Source organism: Mandrillus leucophaeus, unplaced genomic scaffold (genome assembly GCF_000951045.1).
Source record: "Mandrillus leucophaeus isolate KB7577 unplaced genomic scaffold, Mleu.le_1.0 Scaffold514, whole genome shotgun sequence".
NCBI classification, from domain to species: Eukaryota; Metazoa; Chordata; class Mammalia; order Primates; family Cercopithecidae; genus Mandrillus; species Mandrillus leucophaeus.
In genome coordinates this window covers 1,195,442-1,209,413 of record NW_012105520.1, presented here as the reverse complement: position 1 = coordinate 1,209,413, position 13,972 = coordinate 1,195,442, and the positions used below count along the sequence as shown (strand labels likewise).

General features: G+C 40.8%; 1 pseudogene; it reads right to left on the bottom strand.

Annotated features, from left to right (window-relative positions):
- Nucleotides 1-299: 299 nt before the first annotated feature.
- LOC105551281 overlaps nt 300-13,972 on the bottom strand; it is a 23,855-nt pseudogene continuing 10,182 nt past the window's right edge.

Below are 13,972 nucleotides of genomic sequence, written 5' to 3'. Positions count from 1 at the left end.
CAGGCCTATGTTTTCTTTTCTATAATCACCATGACCATGAGTTTCACATACCAACATTTTTCTAACAATAATATTTACAAAGCACACTATGAAAAATGTTCAGAGAAAGAGAATACAAAATTGTAAAAATCATATATAATTAGGTTTTTGCTTGTTTTTAAGGCAAGAAAGAAAGTAGATTGTCCAGGAAGTTACTTCCACTTGTGTTTTTCTGCTGAACTCATTAGGAACTCTAAAAAGTTCCAGGAGTAGAATCACAGGTCAAAGTATCCTGGCTTTAACTTCTGATTCAGAGAATCCTAACAACTTACACTGTCACCAGCAAGGTCTTTGACTACATGAGCAACTCTCACCTTAAAGCATTTCTCATCTGACATTAGCTGCTCGGCTTTCCGCTGATGTGTTGACTCCAGGAGGCTTCTTGAGTTCTGTGTGTTCGGCTGGCCTCCGGGGGCCCCATTATTGTTTTCTGCCAGGTAAAGGTCAGTCACCTGTACACAGATCTCATCACTCATGATATGCTGCAGCTGGAATCAAACAACGGCAAGCTGTTAGTGAACACAGAAAACATTTCTTCATTACACAGTCAATGTTCCTTTAACTGATCCAGTCACTCAACTCAAAAGAGGTTTTGGGTTTTATTGGCTGGCAATTTTAGAAAATTCATCACACAAACCACTGTATCATTTTCTTGGAGAATAATCAAACCAAGATTTTCTACCATATCAGTGATTCATTGTAAAACTTTCATATCTATTTAAAATAAAAACCATAGATAACTCAGGTTAATGTACTGTTTATTTAAAATTCTAAGGATCTTTAAATAATTTTCCATGGGTTATATATTTATTGCATTTTAAAATCATTTACAATTTGCTTTCACACATATTCTCCCTCATTTGATCCTCATAACTGCCCTGGGAAGCAGATTGGAGACAGAGTAGGGGCCTGTTAGGAGACAGATTTACACAATACATAAGAAAGCTCACTGTGAGCCGGGGTGAGGAGGGGACACTTGGAGAATCATGAATGCAATATCTATGTCTATATTCCCAGCCCAACTACAAAGCCTGAAACTCGGTAGGTATTTAGGAAATAGCTGTTGAATTATTGCCTAGAGGTGCTCAACTGAAGAAGCAGGGTTAGTCAAGCTTCCTGACTCCTAGCCCAATACTTTTCCAAACACACCACCTATTTTTCTATATCTGATAGAAAGTATAGTGCTTAAGTTGTACATAATGTTAACTCACTTTCAATATAGGCCAATCATGATTGACTATCAGTAGCTTTTGTGACAATCTAAGGAAACTAATGACTAGAAAGTTGAACCTTTCAGAGTTCCCCTTCTCATGTCATATGCTATTTCTATTTTGAAATAAAAATAATTTCAAATGAAAATTTATCCATCAAAATGACAGAGAAGTGAAAAATAGATATAAGAAGAAAGCAAAACATTAATTTCAATATCAATTTGTCTATTTTACTTTAAAATTATCATAACCACCAAGTCATTCTATTTTTAGGAAGCTACATTCTCTTTGAAGTGTTAGGAACTATGTTAACTATTTATTCTTAACTTTAAGTCCTAAGTGACCAGTATATATATTAGTAGATAACAGGACAAGAGCAAGGTCAGAAGGGTGACTGAGTGTGGCAGAAAGGGCAGTAACTCCAGCAACTGCAGATGGATAATGACAATGAATCCAGATAATGGATCTGATGCAATCATTCAAATAATGCTTGTGAGTACTCGATAACATAGGGAAAAGCTTCAGATACAGTGTTGTAGAGAGAAAAAGGGCAAGGTGGAAAAAAATGTGGAAAGCATGACTTCAATCATGCATACAGATGCTTCCACTTTACACTTTTTTTGTTTTGTTTTGAGACAGGGTCTCGCTTCGTCACTCAGGCTGGAGTGCAGTGGCATCATGATCTTGGCTCATGGTAGCCTTGACTTCCTGGGCTCAAGCAAGTCTCCCACCTCAGCCTCCTAAGTAGCTGGGACTACAGGCATATGTCACCATACCCAGCTAAGTTTTTGTATTTTTAGTAGAGATGGGGTTTTGCCATGTTGCTCAGTCTGGTCTCAAACTCCTGAGCTCAAGTAATTTGCCTTTCTTGGCCTCCTAAAGTGCTGGGATTACAGGCATGAGCCACCGCCTCTACTTTATACTTTCCTGTTGAAATAGACTGCATTACTGATTCCCCACCCATGCCCTCTTTTTGGATATCTGGCCCCTCCTTGAGTCTCTGGAAAGGGCAGGACTACACATCCAGGGAAAACTATGGAACTCCCACCCTCACTGCTAGGCAGATCAGATTCTCTATCCTCTCATTGGAAATGACACAGAGGGTGCTGGATACATTTTTTTGCAGATGAGCATCTGTATGGAAAGGTCCAGTAACACTGGGACCAGGGCTACTGCCAGGGTAAGCCAAAGCCTCAGAGGCTGGAGGAGCCTGGTGTACATGCTGAATGTCCATCTGCAGAGCAAAGCACAAGCATGGAGCAGAAGTCCAGAGAAAGGCATGCAGGAGAGAAAAATAATCTCCCAGCCCAGTCCTTCCATGGTGTGGTCATATGTTGAGTTCTGTACTTTGATGTCTGTGAGATTGCCTATTGTATTCTTAATACAAATCCCTCTTACGCCAGCCAGAATAGGCTAAGATAAATGTAATGACTTGACTTGGCTGGAGTGCAGTGGCGTGATCACGGCTCACTGCAGGCTCAACTTCCTGGGCTCAGGTGATCCTCCCACTTTAGACTCCTGAGTAGCTGGGACTAGAGTCATGAGCCACCACACCCAGCTAATTTTTTGTATTTTTGTCATAAAAATATTATACTTTTCAGAAGAAATCATATACAATACACTGAAAATCAGTGATTGTTTTTCTTCTTTTTTTCTGTGAATGTGTAGGTGTTTGAGTCTCTTGTATTTTTTCTTTTACACAGGATATGGACTGTTTGAAAACTATTTCATTATCTTCATCATCACCATTCATTTCAGATGCTTCAGATTTTCCTCTCTCCAAAAATGTTCATGTGCAAACTGGTGTGGGGCCCTGGGTATCTGCAGTCTTCTCAGGAGAGTCAGGAGTGCCTAAAACTTCTTCTTCTTCTTACATAAAACCTGGCCTTTTGTAGATATCTGATGATTCGTTTTTGAAATACTTTCCATTTTCTGTAAAATCAAAGAAGGAAAATCATAATCAATTCCTTTTTAAACTAATTTCTTCCAAAGCAATCTTTCTTTCTTTTTATTTTTATTTTTTTATTTTTATTTTTTGAGACAGAGCCTCCCTCTGTCGCCCAGGCTAGAGTGCAGTGGCCGGATCTCAGCTCACTGCAAGCTCCGCCTCCCGGGTTTATGCCATTCTCCCGCCTCAGCCTCCCGAGCAGGTGGGACTACAGGCTCCCGCCACCTCACCCGGCTAGTTTTTTTTTTTGTATTTTTTAGTAGAGACGGGGTTTCACCGTGTTAGCCAGGATAGTCTCGATCTCTTGACCTCGTGATCCGCCCGTCTCGGCCTCCCAAGGTGCTGGGATTACAGGCTTGAGCCACCGCGCCCGGCCCTTTCTTTCTTTTTAAATTGCCCCTCCATCATTAGCTTTTGTGTAAGTGCCGATTCTGATTATACGTTTCACTGATGGATATGATGGCTGCTTAAATGGAATATCCCAGTCTTTAAAGAGTTCTTTCTGACTTTTTCAGGTGGCATGAAATGACACTCCGAGAATCTTTCACCAAACAAGTAGTTGTTCATCGTTTTAGCAACTATCTTGGCAATATCCTCAGACTCACACCTCACACTTGCATAGCCTTTGCTCTTTCCAGTCCGTTTCTTTCTGGATAGTCTGAACCTTGTAACAGTGCCACACTGGGAGAAATAGGAAAGGATCAGGGTTTCGTTCAGTAGGTTAGAAAGGTGGCGCACATGCCCTACTCCAGGCCAAAATTGTTCTTGTTTTTTTCCCCAGATTATGCACTTGCAAACCTGTGCCAGAACTCCAGCGATCTGCCTGCCCTGGACTCCCAAAGCCCTGGAATTATAGGCATGATCCACCGCACCCAGCCTTGACTTTGAAATGTATGTTGTACATCCAGTCAGCAGTGAACTCTGAGGGAACACCAAAGATGAGGAGAATGAGAGAACAGATACCTCCAGTTAAAGGAATTAAGAAGAGATGCTTTAAAAAAGTTTTTAAAGGGTGTTAAAAAGTCACTGTGGCTCATGCCTGTAGTCACAGCATTTTGGGAGGCCGAAGTGGGTGAACTGCTTGAGACTAAAAGTTTGAGACCACCCAGGGCAACATGGCAAAACCCCATCTGTACAAAAAATACAATAAATTAGCTGGGCACAGTGGTGCCTGTGGTCCCAGCTACTCGCGAGGCTGAGGTGGGAGGTTAAGGCTGCAGTGAACTGAGATCCACCACTCCACTCCAGCCTGGGTGACAGAGTGAGACCTTGTCTTAAAAAAAAAAAAAAAAAAAAAATCACTGTTTTAGGGTTTTCTGGATGAAACCTCTGTTTCCATAAAAAAAAAAAAAAAAAGGTGGAGACAGTATGCATTACTGATTTAAAATCATAACCAGATGCTTAGAGTAAATAATTGTATCTATTATTTCAAAAACAAACCTCAGGATTATTAAAAGGTAGTTTTATTAGATTTTTTTTTAAGACGTGCTGATTCACTCAGGTCTGTCACTTTTCTTCTAAAAGCAGCAAATGCATTTAACATTTTACTGAGATCCTCAACAGCTGCCATTTGCTTTGTATAGCAAATTGTTTACAAAGTAACTTTTTTCCATTTTTGATATTTTCATGAAAATTATGTTCTTCAGTTTTAAAGCCCCATCCCTCTCCCAAAGAAAGATTAATGACTACCAAGTAATTAGTATTTAGGAAAATAACAACAACAACAACAATAACAACAAAAAACTCCATCTTTTAAACACTTCTGGAACATGGGCAAGGGTCCAAAGTCAAGACCTTCTGGGCCCAATGGAGGTGCTAGGCTGCCTCAGGACACCATCAGCACTTCCCCATCCACAACATCCTCAACAGGTGGGAGCTGTTCCACAAGCTCCCCTCTCTGTTTCCTTTCCACCCTTGCTGTTGGGCCTCCCCTCTGAATCTGCATAACAAAGACAGCAGGGTCTTTAATACTGTTCCGCTTTGTCAATGGAGACAGGATACTCTAGAAAACTGAGAGATTCCCTGGTCCAGTCTAGGGGAGGAAAAATTATGCAGTGTAGCATAGATGGTTTTACTTGTCCACTCAGACACACGCTCATACTTATTAGATGGATGTATCAGATGCTTCAAAAGTCCTAACGTGTAGTAGCACAAAGGTTGCTTGTAAAAAAGGTGTTGCAAAATGATAAAAATGTCTGCAGCAGTTCAAGCTCCTGATGACAAAGCTCATTCTGATAAGTAGTTATTTTGACATGCACAGCAGCTTTGCCTATAAGTCCTGTGTTCAGAGGGTTTCATTTAGACTGCAGGAAGTTGGAATCCAAGTTTGAAAGGCTCTCTGCTGACAAAATGTGCTATATCCATCAATGGACTTCTACTCTGTAATGAAAGGAACAAACTATCAAAACATGTTATATTAAGGGAGGAGACCACCTCTCATATTGTCTTACGTCCAATTTCTGCTTCCAAAGAAAGAAGAAGTAAAAGCTAAAAGGCAGAAATGAACTCCACAGGCAGATAGCCTGCACACACCCTGGGCCTGGTAGTTAAAAATCAACCTCTCACCTAACTGCTTTTGTTATCTATAGATTCCAGACATTGTATGGAAAAGCATTGTGAAAATCCCTGTCCTGTTCTGTTTCATTCCAATTGCCGATGCATGCAGCCCCCAGTCACGTACCCCCTGCTTGATCAATCGATGACAACCCTCCCACATGGACCCCCTTAGAGTTGTCAGCCCTTAAAAGGGACAATAATTGCTCACTCAAGGAACTTGGCTTTTGAGATGCAAGTCTGCTGAAGCTCCTAGCTGAATAAAGCTCCTTCCTTCTTTAACCCAGTGTCTGCAGGTTGTCTGCAGCTCGTCCTGCTACATTTCTTGGTTCCCTGACCGGGAAGTGAGGTGATTGGCAGATGGTTGAAGCAGCCCCTTAGGTGACTTAGGCCTGCCCTGGGGAGCATCCCTGCAGGGGATTCTGACCAGCTCTTTGGATCCAAAGAGTGCTGCCATGTAGGCAATTGCCTCAGAGGGACGCCTCACCAGAGCAGCTTGTGGCAGGCCCCTGTGGAGGATCAATGCAGTGGCTGAATATTGGGAAGGAACCAGCACTTGGAGTCCAGATATCTGAAACTTGGCAAAACTGGTCTTTGGAACTTGCCCACTCCTTTTGAGTGGAAGCGTGGCCTGATCACCCACAGCATGCCTATACTGGCACTTTGGTTTTTGTTTTTGACTTGACTTGAATTGCTTGTTACTTTGGTTTTGGTTTTGACCTAGCTTGGATTTTTTGATACTCTGATTTTGGTTTTGAGTCTGGTTTGGTGTAAACTGTAAAAGTATGTGTATGCCCTTTTTACCCTTTCTTTGTTTTGTGGTGTGCCTGTGGTGTGAGCATGGTGTTTTGTTTCAAGGAAACAAGGGTCAGGCACAAAGTAAGCCCACCCCACTAGGAACTATGTTGAAAAATTTCAAGAAAGGATTTAAGGGAAATTACGGTGTTACTATGACACCAGGAAAATTTAGAACTTTGTGAGAAATAGACTGGCCAGCATTAGACGTGGGTTGGCCATCAGAAGGAAGCCTGGACAGGTCCCTTGTTTCAAAGGTATAGCACAAGGTAACCTGTAAGCCAGGAAGCCAGACCAGTTCCCATACATAGACACTTGGTTACAGCTGCTTTTAGATGCCCCCACAGTGATTGAGAGATCAGCAGCATAAGCAGCTGGAAGAGGCAAGGAAAGACCAGCAGAGAGAGAGAGGAAAGAAATAGACAGGAAAAGAGGCAAAGAAAGAGAGGAAGAGACAGAGAGACAAAGAGGGAGTCAAGGAGAGGGAGAGAGAGAAAGAGAGAGAGGAAGAGACAGAGGCAAAAGGAAAGTCAGAGAGACAGAAAGTCAAAGGGAGTAAGAGAGAGAAAAAGAGAGATAAACAAGTAGTTAAGAAAAAAAAAAGTGTACCCTATTCCTTTAAAAGACAAGGTAAATTTAAAACCTATAATTGATAATTAAAGGTATTCTCCATAACCCTATAGCACTCCAATACCACTTTGTTGTCAGTGTAAACGAGGGCTTACCCTGAAAGCACTGAGGCCACTGATAACCCGTAGCCTTCCTATCAAAAAATCCTTAACCCAGTAACCCACGGATGGCCCAAATGCATTCGATGTGTAGCAGCAACTGCTTTGCTAACAGAAGAAAGTAGAAAAATAAGTTTTAGAGGAAACCTCCTTGTGAGCACACCTCACCAGTTCAGAAGAAACCTAAGTTAAAAAAAAAAAAAGGCAAAAAGGTAGCTTACTAACTTAAAAATCTTAAAGTAGGCCGGGCGCAGTGGCTCACGCCTGTAATCCCAGCACTTTAGGAGGCTGAGGCGGGTGGATCACGAGGTCAGGAGATCGAGACCGTTCTGGCTAACACAGTGAAACCCCATCTCTACTAAAGAATACAAAAAATTAGCCAGGCGTAGTGGCGAGCGCCTATAGTCCCAGCTACTTGGGAGGCTGAGGCAGGAGAATGGCATGAACCCGAGAGGCGGAGCTTGCAGTGAGCCAAGATTGCGATGCTGCACTCCAGCCTGGGCGACAGAGTAAGACTCCGTCTCAAAAAAAAAAAAAAAAAAAAATCTTAAAGTATAGGGCTATTCTATTAAAAAAAAAAAAAAAAAAAAAAAAGATAATTTAACATTAATCACTGAAAATTCCCTTAACCCAACAAGTTTCCTAACAAGTTTCCTAACAGAGATCTAAATCTTAATTACCATACAAAGGTCCAACCAGACCTAGGAGGAACTCCCTTCAGGACAGGAGGATAGATGGTTCCTTCCAGGTAATAGAAGGGGAAAAAAAAATAAGCCATTTATACCAATTCTAAGTTAATTTGGACTAAACAAGGTCTTATTAATAGCAAAGGATAATTGAAATCCCAAACTTACAAGATTTTCAACAAAAGTAAAGTTTGCTAAAAGTTAACAGTGTAACATGTATTAGAGTAAACTTCTAATCTTGTGGCCTTAGACAGTCTAGTCCACAGACACGAAAGTAGTTTGCTTTGGAAAAGAGTGATTATCATCTTTGAAAAAAAAAAGGAAAAAATGGGGGCAGAATTTATGTAAAAGAATGCTGTATGGTAAATTCTTATCCTGAAATAAGTTAACTGGTTATTTAAAGAAAGAAATGTTTGTAATAAGTCAGAAAGTTGAGACATGTCGAAGAATTGTCTGCAAAAGTCATGAAAAAAATGTATGCAAGAAATGTTGTATAATGTAAAAGTAATTAGGCCTCCTGAATGTAAAACTATTGAAAAAACAGTTTATGTGCAAGATGTGTAAGGAAAGTAAAATATACTTCTGGTAAAAAGATTATACGGAGGCATAAGAATGTGGATTTTTACCTACATTAAAAGGTTAAAAAAAATTGTTTGTTTTCAAGGTTTAAGCAAGTCTTAAAACATTAGTTGTAAAGCAAATTCTGGTGTAAACATATTAGCTAAAGTTAAAGGGGCATCATCCAGTTTTTCTGTGAACTGGACCTTAAAGTAAAAACACAACGGGTTTTTCTTAAAGCGCTAACCTACTCTTTAACAAAAATTATAAAAGGTTAAAAAGAGTCTATAAAAATCTTACCTTATAGTCAGACATTAAAAATTGAATAAATATGTCTACAAAGTTTTATTAAAACTATGTTTTTCATTAATAACACACTAATATAAAGATGAAATTTAGCTTATCTGGTATAAAAATCATACAGAAAGCCTTGTCAAACATAAAACGGTGTCTGGCTTTCTTTGGTCTAAAAACTAATAAAAATAAGTGCTAAAGGAAATTTCTCAGTAAGAAGGCACCAAGGACTATAAAGTCCACTGCTGATGTCCCCACATTTAAAACAAAAGGTCAATTTCTCAAAAATTATATACTTGGTTTATCTTCCACTTTCCTTTCCCTCAAAACTAAAAGTCTTTTAGCACATGTACCACACCTAAAATTTCCAGTAAACCAGCACCAGCCTGAAGATCACATTCTCATCAAAGGGTGGAAAGAAGGAAAACTCAAGCCAGCCTGGGAAGGACCCTATCTTGTGCTACCAAGCACTGAGACTGCTGTTCGTACAGCAAAAAAGGAATGGATTCATCACACCTGAGTCAAGAAAGTGCCAACCCCTCCAGAGTTGTGGGCCATAGCTCCCGGGGAAAACCCTACAAAACTAAAGCTAAGAAAAATTTAACTCTTTCATCTATTCTATTACTCTTTCTTCTTTCCTCACTGTATTGCTGATCTAGTTATTAACATAACCAAGTCAATTTCACCTAAAACTATTGCATTTAATGCTTGCTTTGTTATAACCTGTGGGGACTTGCCAAGTCAAAGACAGCTCTCTACTTCAGAAAAGTACTTCTGTCCCTCTTGATTCTCCTCAGACTAGGCATTATTAAGTTAGGACCATTTAATTTGAGGAGATTTCAATAAAGACCCCAGTGTCAACCAGAAGTCTTGCCCCCTGCCTCCCGCGATGTAGAACTTTTATCCCATAGTTGGTCCAATGTTCTGTGGACCACTAAAGAGCAAGGATGGACTGCCCCAACCAGTTTTTGTAATATCCTAAAATCATACATTCATTTTACTGGAGGATCATAGAAGTTAAAGACTTAAAACAAACCTTGACAATTAACACAGGATACCAAGATGGAAATGCCTGGTTGGAATAGGTCAAATATTCTGTCCGCATGTTAAACAAAAGCAATTGTTATGCTTGTGCACATGGCAGACCAAAAGCCCAGATTGACCACTTTCCACTAAGGTGGCCCTCCAGTCAACCAGGCGTGGACTACATGGTAGCTCTTTTCCAGGATTCTACAGCCTGGAATAACAAGTTTTGCCAAGCTCTCTCTCTGCTATATCCCAAAGTTCAACACCCTGAGGGTCAGCCCCTGAGGGCCATCCCACTTCCGTCTCCTGACACTAATTTCACTTCATGTCTGTCAAGACAGGGAGGAAACATAGCATTCCTTGGAGACCTGAAGGGATGCAGTGAGCTTAAGAATTTTCAAGAGGTTAGCAATAAGTTAGCCCTTGTTCATCCCTGAGCGAATGTGTGGTGGTATTGTGGTGGACCTTTACTGGACACTGCTGAATAACTGGAGTGGCACTTGTACTTTAGTCCAATTGGCTATCCCATTTACCCTGGTATTTCATCAACTAGAGGGAGGGTGGGTATTGGAAGAAGGATGGATCTGGTTATCGGACAGAAGAATAGCTGTGCCACAACTGCTAGGAGCTGCAGTCATACTGGCTGTGTATGAGACCACCTACCTAGGCCAAGAGTCACTTGAAAAGTTGTTAAGCTGGTACTTCTACATCTCATGTCTGTCAACTCTCACCAAAACAGTGGCACAGCAGTGTGTCACCTCCCAGCAGCACAATGCTAGGCAAGGTCCAACTGTCCTGCCTGGCATACAGGCTTATAGAACAGCCCCCTTTGAAGATCTCCAAGTAGACTTCACCGAGATGTCCAAATGTGGAGATCTCATCCATAGGTTTGGACTGCTCTTATGAATTGGGTTGGACAATGGGCTGGTGTTTGTGGCTGACTTGTTACAGAGGACAGCAAAGGTGATCGGGTGTTGATCAAGGATTAGAACATAGCCCCCCTTGTGGCCACGTGAGAAGGACCCCAGGCCATCATCTTGACCACTCCCACAGCTGTAAAAGCAAAAGGAATCCCAGTCTGGATCCACCACAGCCACGTGAAACTCACAGCACCTGAGACCTGGGAGGTGAGACCAAGCCCAAACAATCTCTGCAAAGTGACTCTGAAGAAGATGAGATGCCCTGCTCCAGTCACACCCGGAAGCTGACTGGTCCATGCATGGCCGAAACATGAGGAAACTCACCATGGGACTTATTTTCCTTAAGTTTTGGACTTGTACAGTAGGGACTTCAACTGACCTTCCTCAAACTAAGGACTGTTCCCAGTTGTATACATGAGGTCCTAAGGTAGGGCAAAAAGTTAAAACTGTCTTTTTGTTCTATAGATATTAAAAATGTGCAGGAACTCTAATAGGGACTTGTTTGTATAATGTCACCCAGTACAAGGTATTTAGCCCAGGAAGTGACCAGCCTGATGTGTGTTATAACCCATCTGAGCCCCCTATGGTTACAGTTTTTAAAATAAAATTAAAAACAGCCATCTGCTGGGGTCTAGGCCATACTAAAACGAATCCATTTAGTAAATTCCCAAAGTTGCAAACTGTGTGGACCCACCCAGAGTCCCACCAGGACTGGACAGCCCCCACTGGATTATACTGGATATGCAGCCATAGAGCTTGTGCCAAATTACCCTACCAGTGCACAGGTAGTTGTGTGATTGGCACTATTAAACCATCCTTCTTCCTACTGCCGTTAAAACAGGTGAACTCCTGGGCTTCCCTGTCTATGCTTCCTGCAAACAAACAAACAAACAAAAAAACAAACAAAAAAAGCTATAGGTAATCAGAAAGATGATAAATGGCCCCCTAAAAAAGTCATACAATACTATGACCCTGCTACTTGGTCACAGGACAGCTCGTGGGGATACCGGACACCCTTTATATGCTCAACCAAAGCATATGGTTACAAGCTGTCTTAGAGGCCAGGTGTGGTGGCTCACGCCTGTAATCCCAGCACCTTGGGAGGCTGAGGCGAGTGGACCGCGAGGTCAGGAGACCAAGACTATTGTGGCCAACATGATGAAACCCCATCTCTATTAAAAATACAAAAAATTAGCTGGGTGTTGTGGCAGGTGCCTGTGGTCCCAGCTACTGAGGAGGCTGAGGGAGGAGAATGGCGTGAACCCAGGAGGTGCAGGTTGCAGTGAACTGGGATGTGCCACTGCACTCCAGCCTTGGTGACAGAGTGCGACTCCATCTCAAAAAAAGAAAAAGAAAAAAAAAGAAATAATCACTAGTGAAACCGGCAGAGCCTTGACTATTCTGGGCCGGCAAGAAACTAAGATGAGAAATGCTATCTATCAAAATAGATTGGCTCTCAACTACTTGCTAGCAGCTGAGGGAGGAGTCTGTGGGAAGTTTAACCTTACCAATTGCTGTCTATACATAGATGAACAAGAGCAAGTAGTTGAAGACTTAAAGACACGACAAAACTGGTACATGTGCCCATGCAAGTGTGGCATGTATTTAATCTGGGGCCATGTTTAGAAAATGGTTCCCAGTGCTAGGAGGATTTAAAACTTTTATAACAGAAATTATAATAGTAATAGGAACCTGCTTACTACTCCCTTGTTTGCTACCTGTACTCCTTCAAATGATAAAAAGCTTCATCACTACTTTAGTTCACCAAAATTCTTCAGCACAAGTGTACTATATAAATAACTATCAATCTGTCCTACAAGAAGACATGGATTGTGAGGATAAAAGTGAGAGCTCTCACTTTGAGTGAAGTTCTCAAAGGGGGAATTAAGGGAGGAGACCACCCCTCATATTGTCTTATGCCCAATTTCTGCCTCCAAAGAAAGAAGTAAAAACAAAAAGGCAAAAATGAAATCCACAGGCAGATAGCCCAGCATGCGCCCTGGGCCTGGTAGTTAAAAATCAACCCCTCACCTAACTGTTTATGTTATCTATAGATTTCAGACATTGTATGGAAAAGCATTGTGAAAATCCCTGTCCTGTTCTGTTACATTCCAATTACTGGTGCATGCAGCCCTCAGTCACAATCCCCTGCTTGCTCAATCGATCCTGATCCTCTCACGCAGACAGCCTTAGAGTTGTAAGCCCTTAAAAGGGACAGGCATTGCTTACTTGGGGAGCTTGGCTTTTGAGATGCAAGTCTGCCAAAGCTCCCAGCTGAATAAAGCCCCTTCCTTCTTTAACACAGTATCTGAGGAGTTTTGTCTGTGGCTCGTCCTGCTACAATATGTCATGGAACAACCTCAAAAACATTAGCTAAGTAAAAAAGCCAGATATGAGACCACATATTGTATAATTCCATTGATTTGAAATGTCCAAAAAAGGCAAATTTATAGACAGAAATGGGCTGATTTACCTCAAGAGGCAGGGATTCAAGCTCTCTAGACTACATGTGATACATACATGAGAAAAAAATAAGGAAAAGAAAAGAAATTTAAATATAAATAAATAAAAATAATACTTCTGATCATAAAGAAAATCACATTCTTTTTGTAATAATTTGGAATACACACTATGAAGAAAAGTCTTTAATTTTGCCACTCAAAACATTCTGGTTTGTTGCTTTTTACACTTTTTTATGCATATAAACATTTTAAAAAGTAGAATCATTATATAATCTTTTGTCACTATATTTTGGACATATTTCTATGGCAGTAAATCTATCCTTGGCATCATCATTTTTAATAGCTCGATATATGTTAATTTAATCATTGCTACCCCAGAAGTAAATTTTCTTATACATATATTTTAATGAATTAGAGGAAGCATTTTTGGATTGAATTCATAGAAATAGAATTTCTGGAGGAAAATAACATAAAACAGTTTAAGGGTTTTTAATAGAAATTTTCAAATTATTCTGTAGAAAAATTGGTTCAGTTTATACTCCCACCAACAGGGGCAGAGCTCCACATTCCCCCTTCCATTTGTACTCTTTACTGGTTTTTAAGCAGAAAATCTCATTGTTTTCATTACATTTATTTGGTTTCTAATGCTTTTGAATCTTTTTTTTTTTTTTTTTTTTTTTTTGTGAGTGTTGCTCTGTCATCCAGGCTGGGCTGCAGTGGCGTGATCTGATCTTGGCTCACCGCAACGTCTG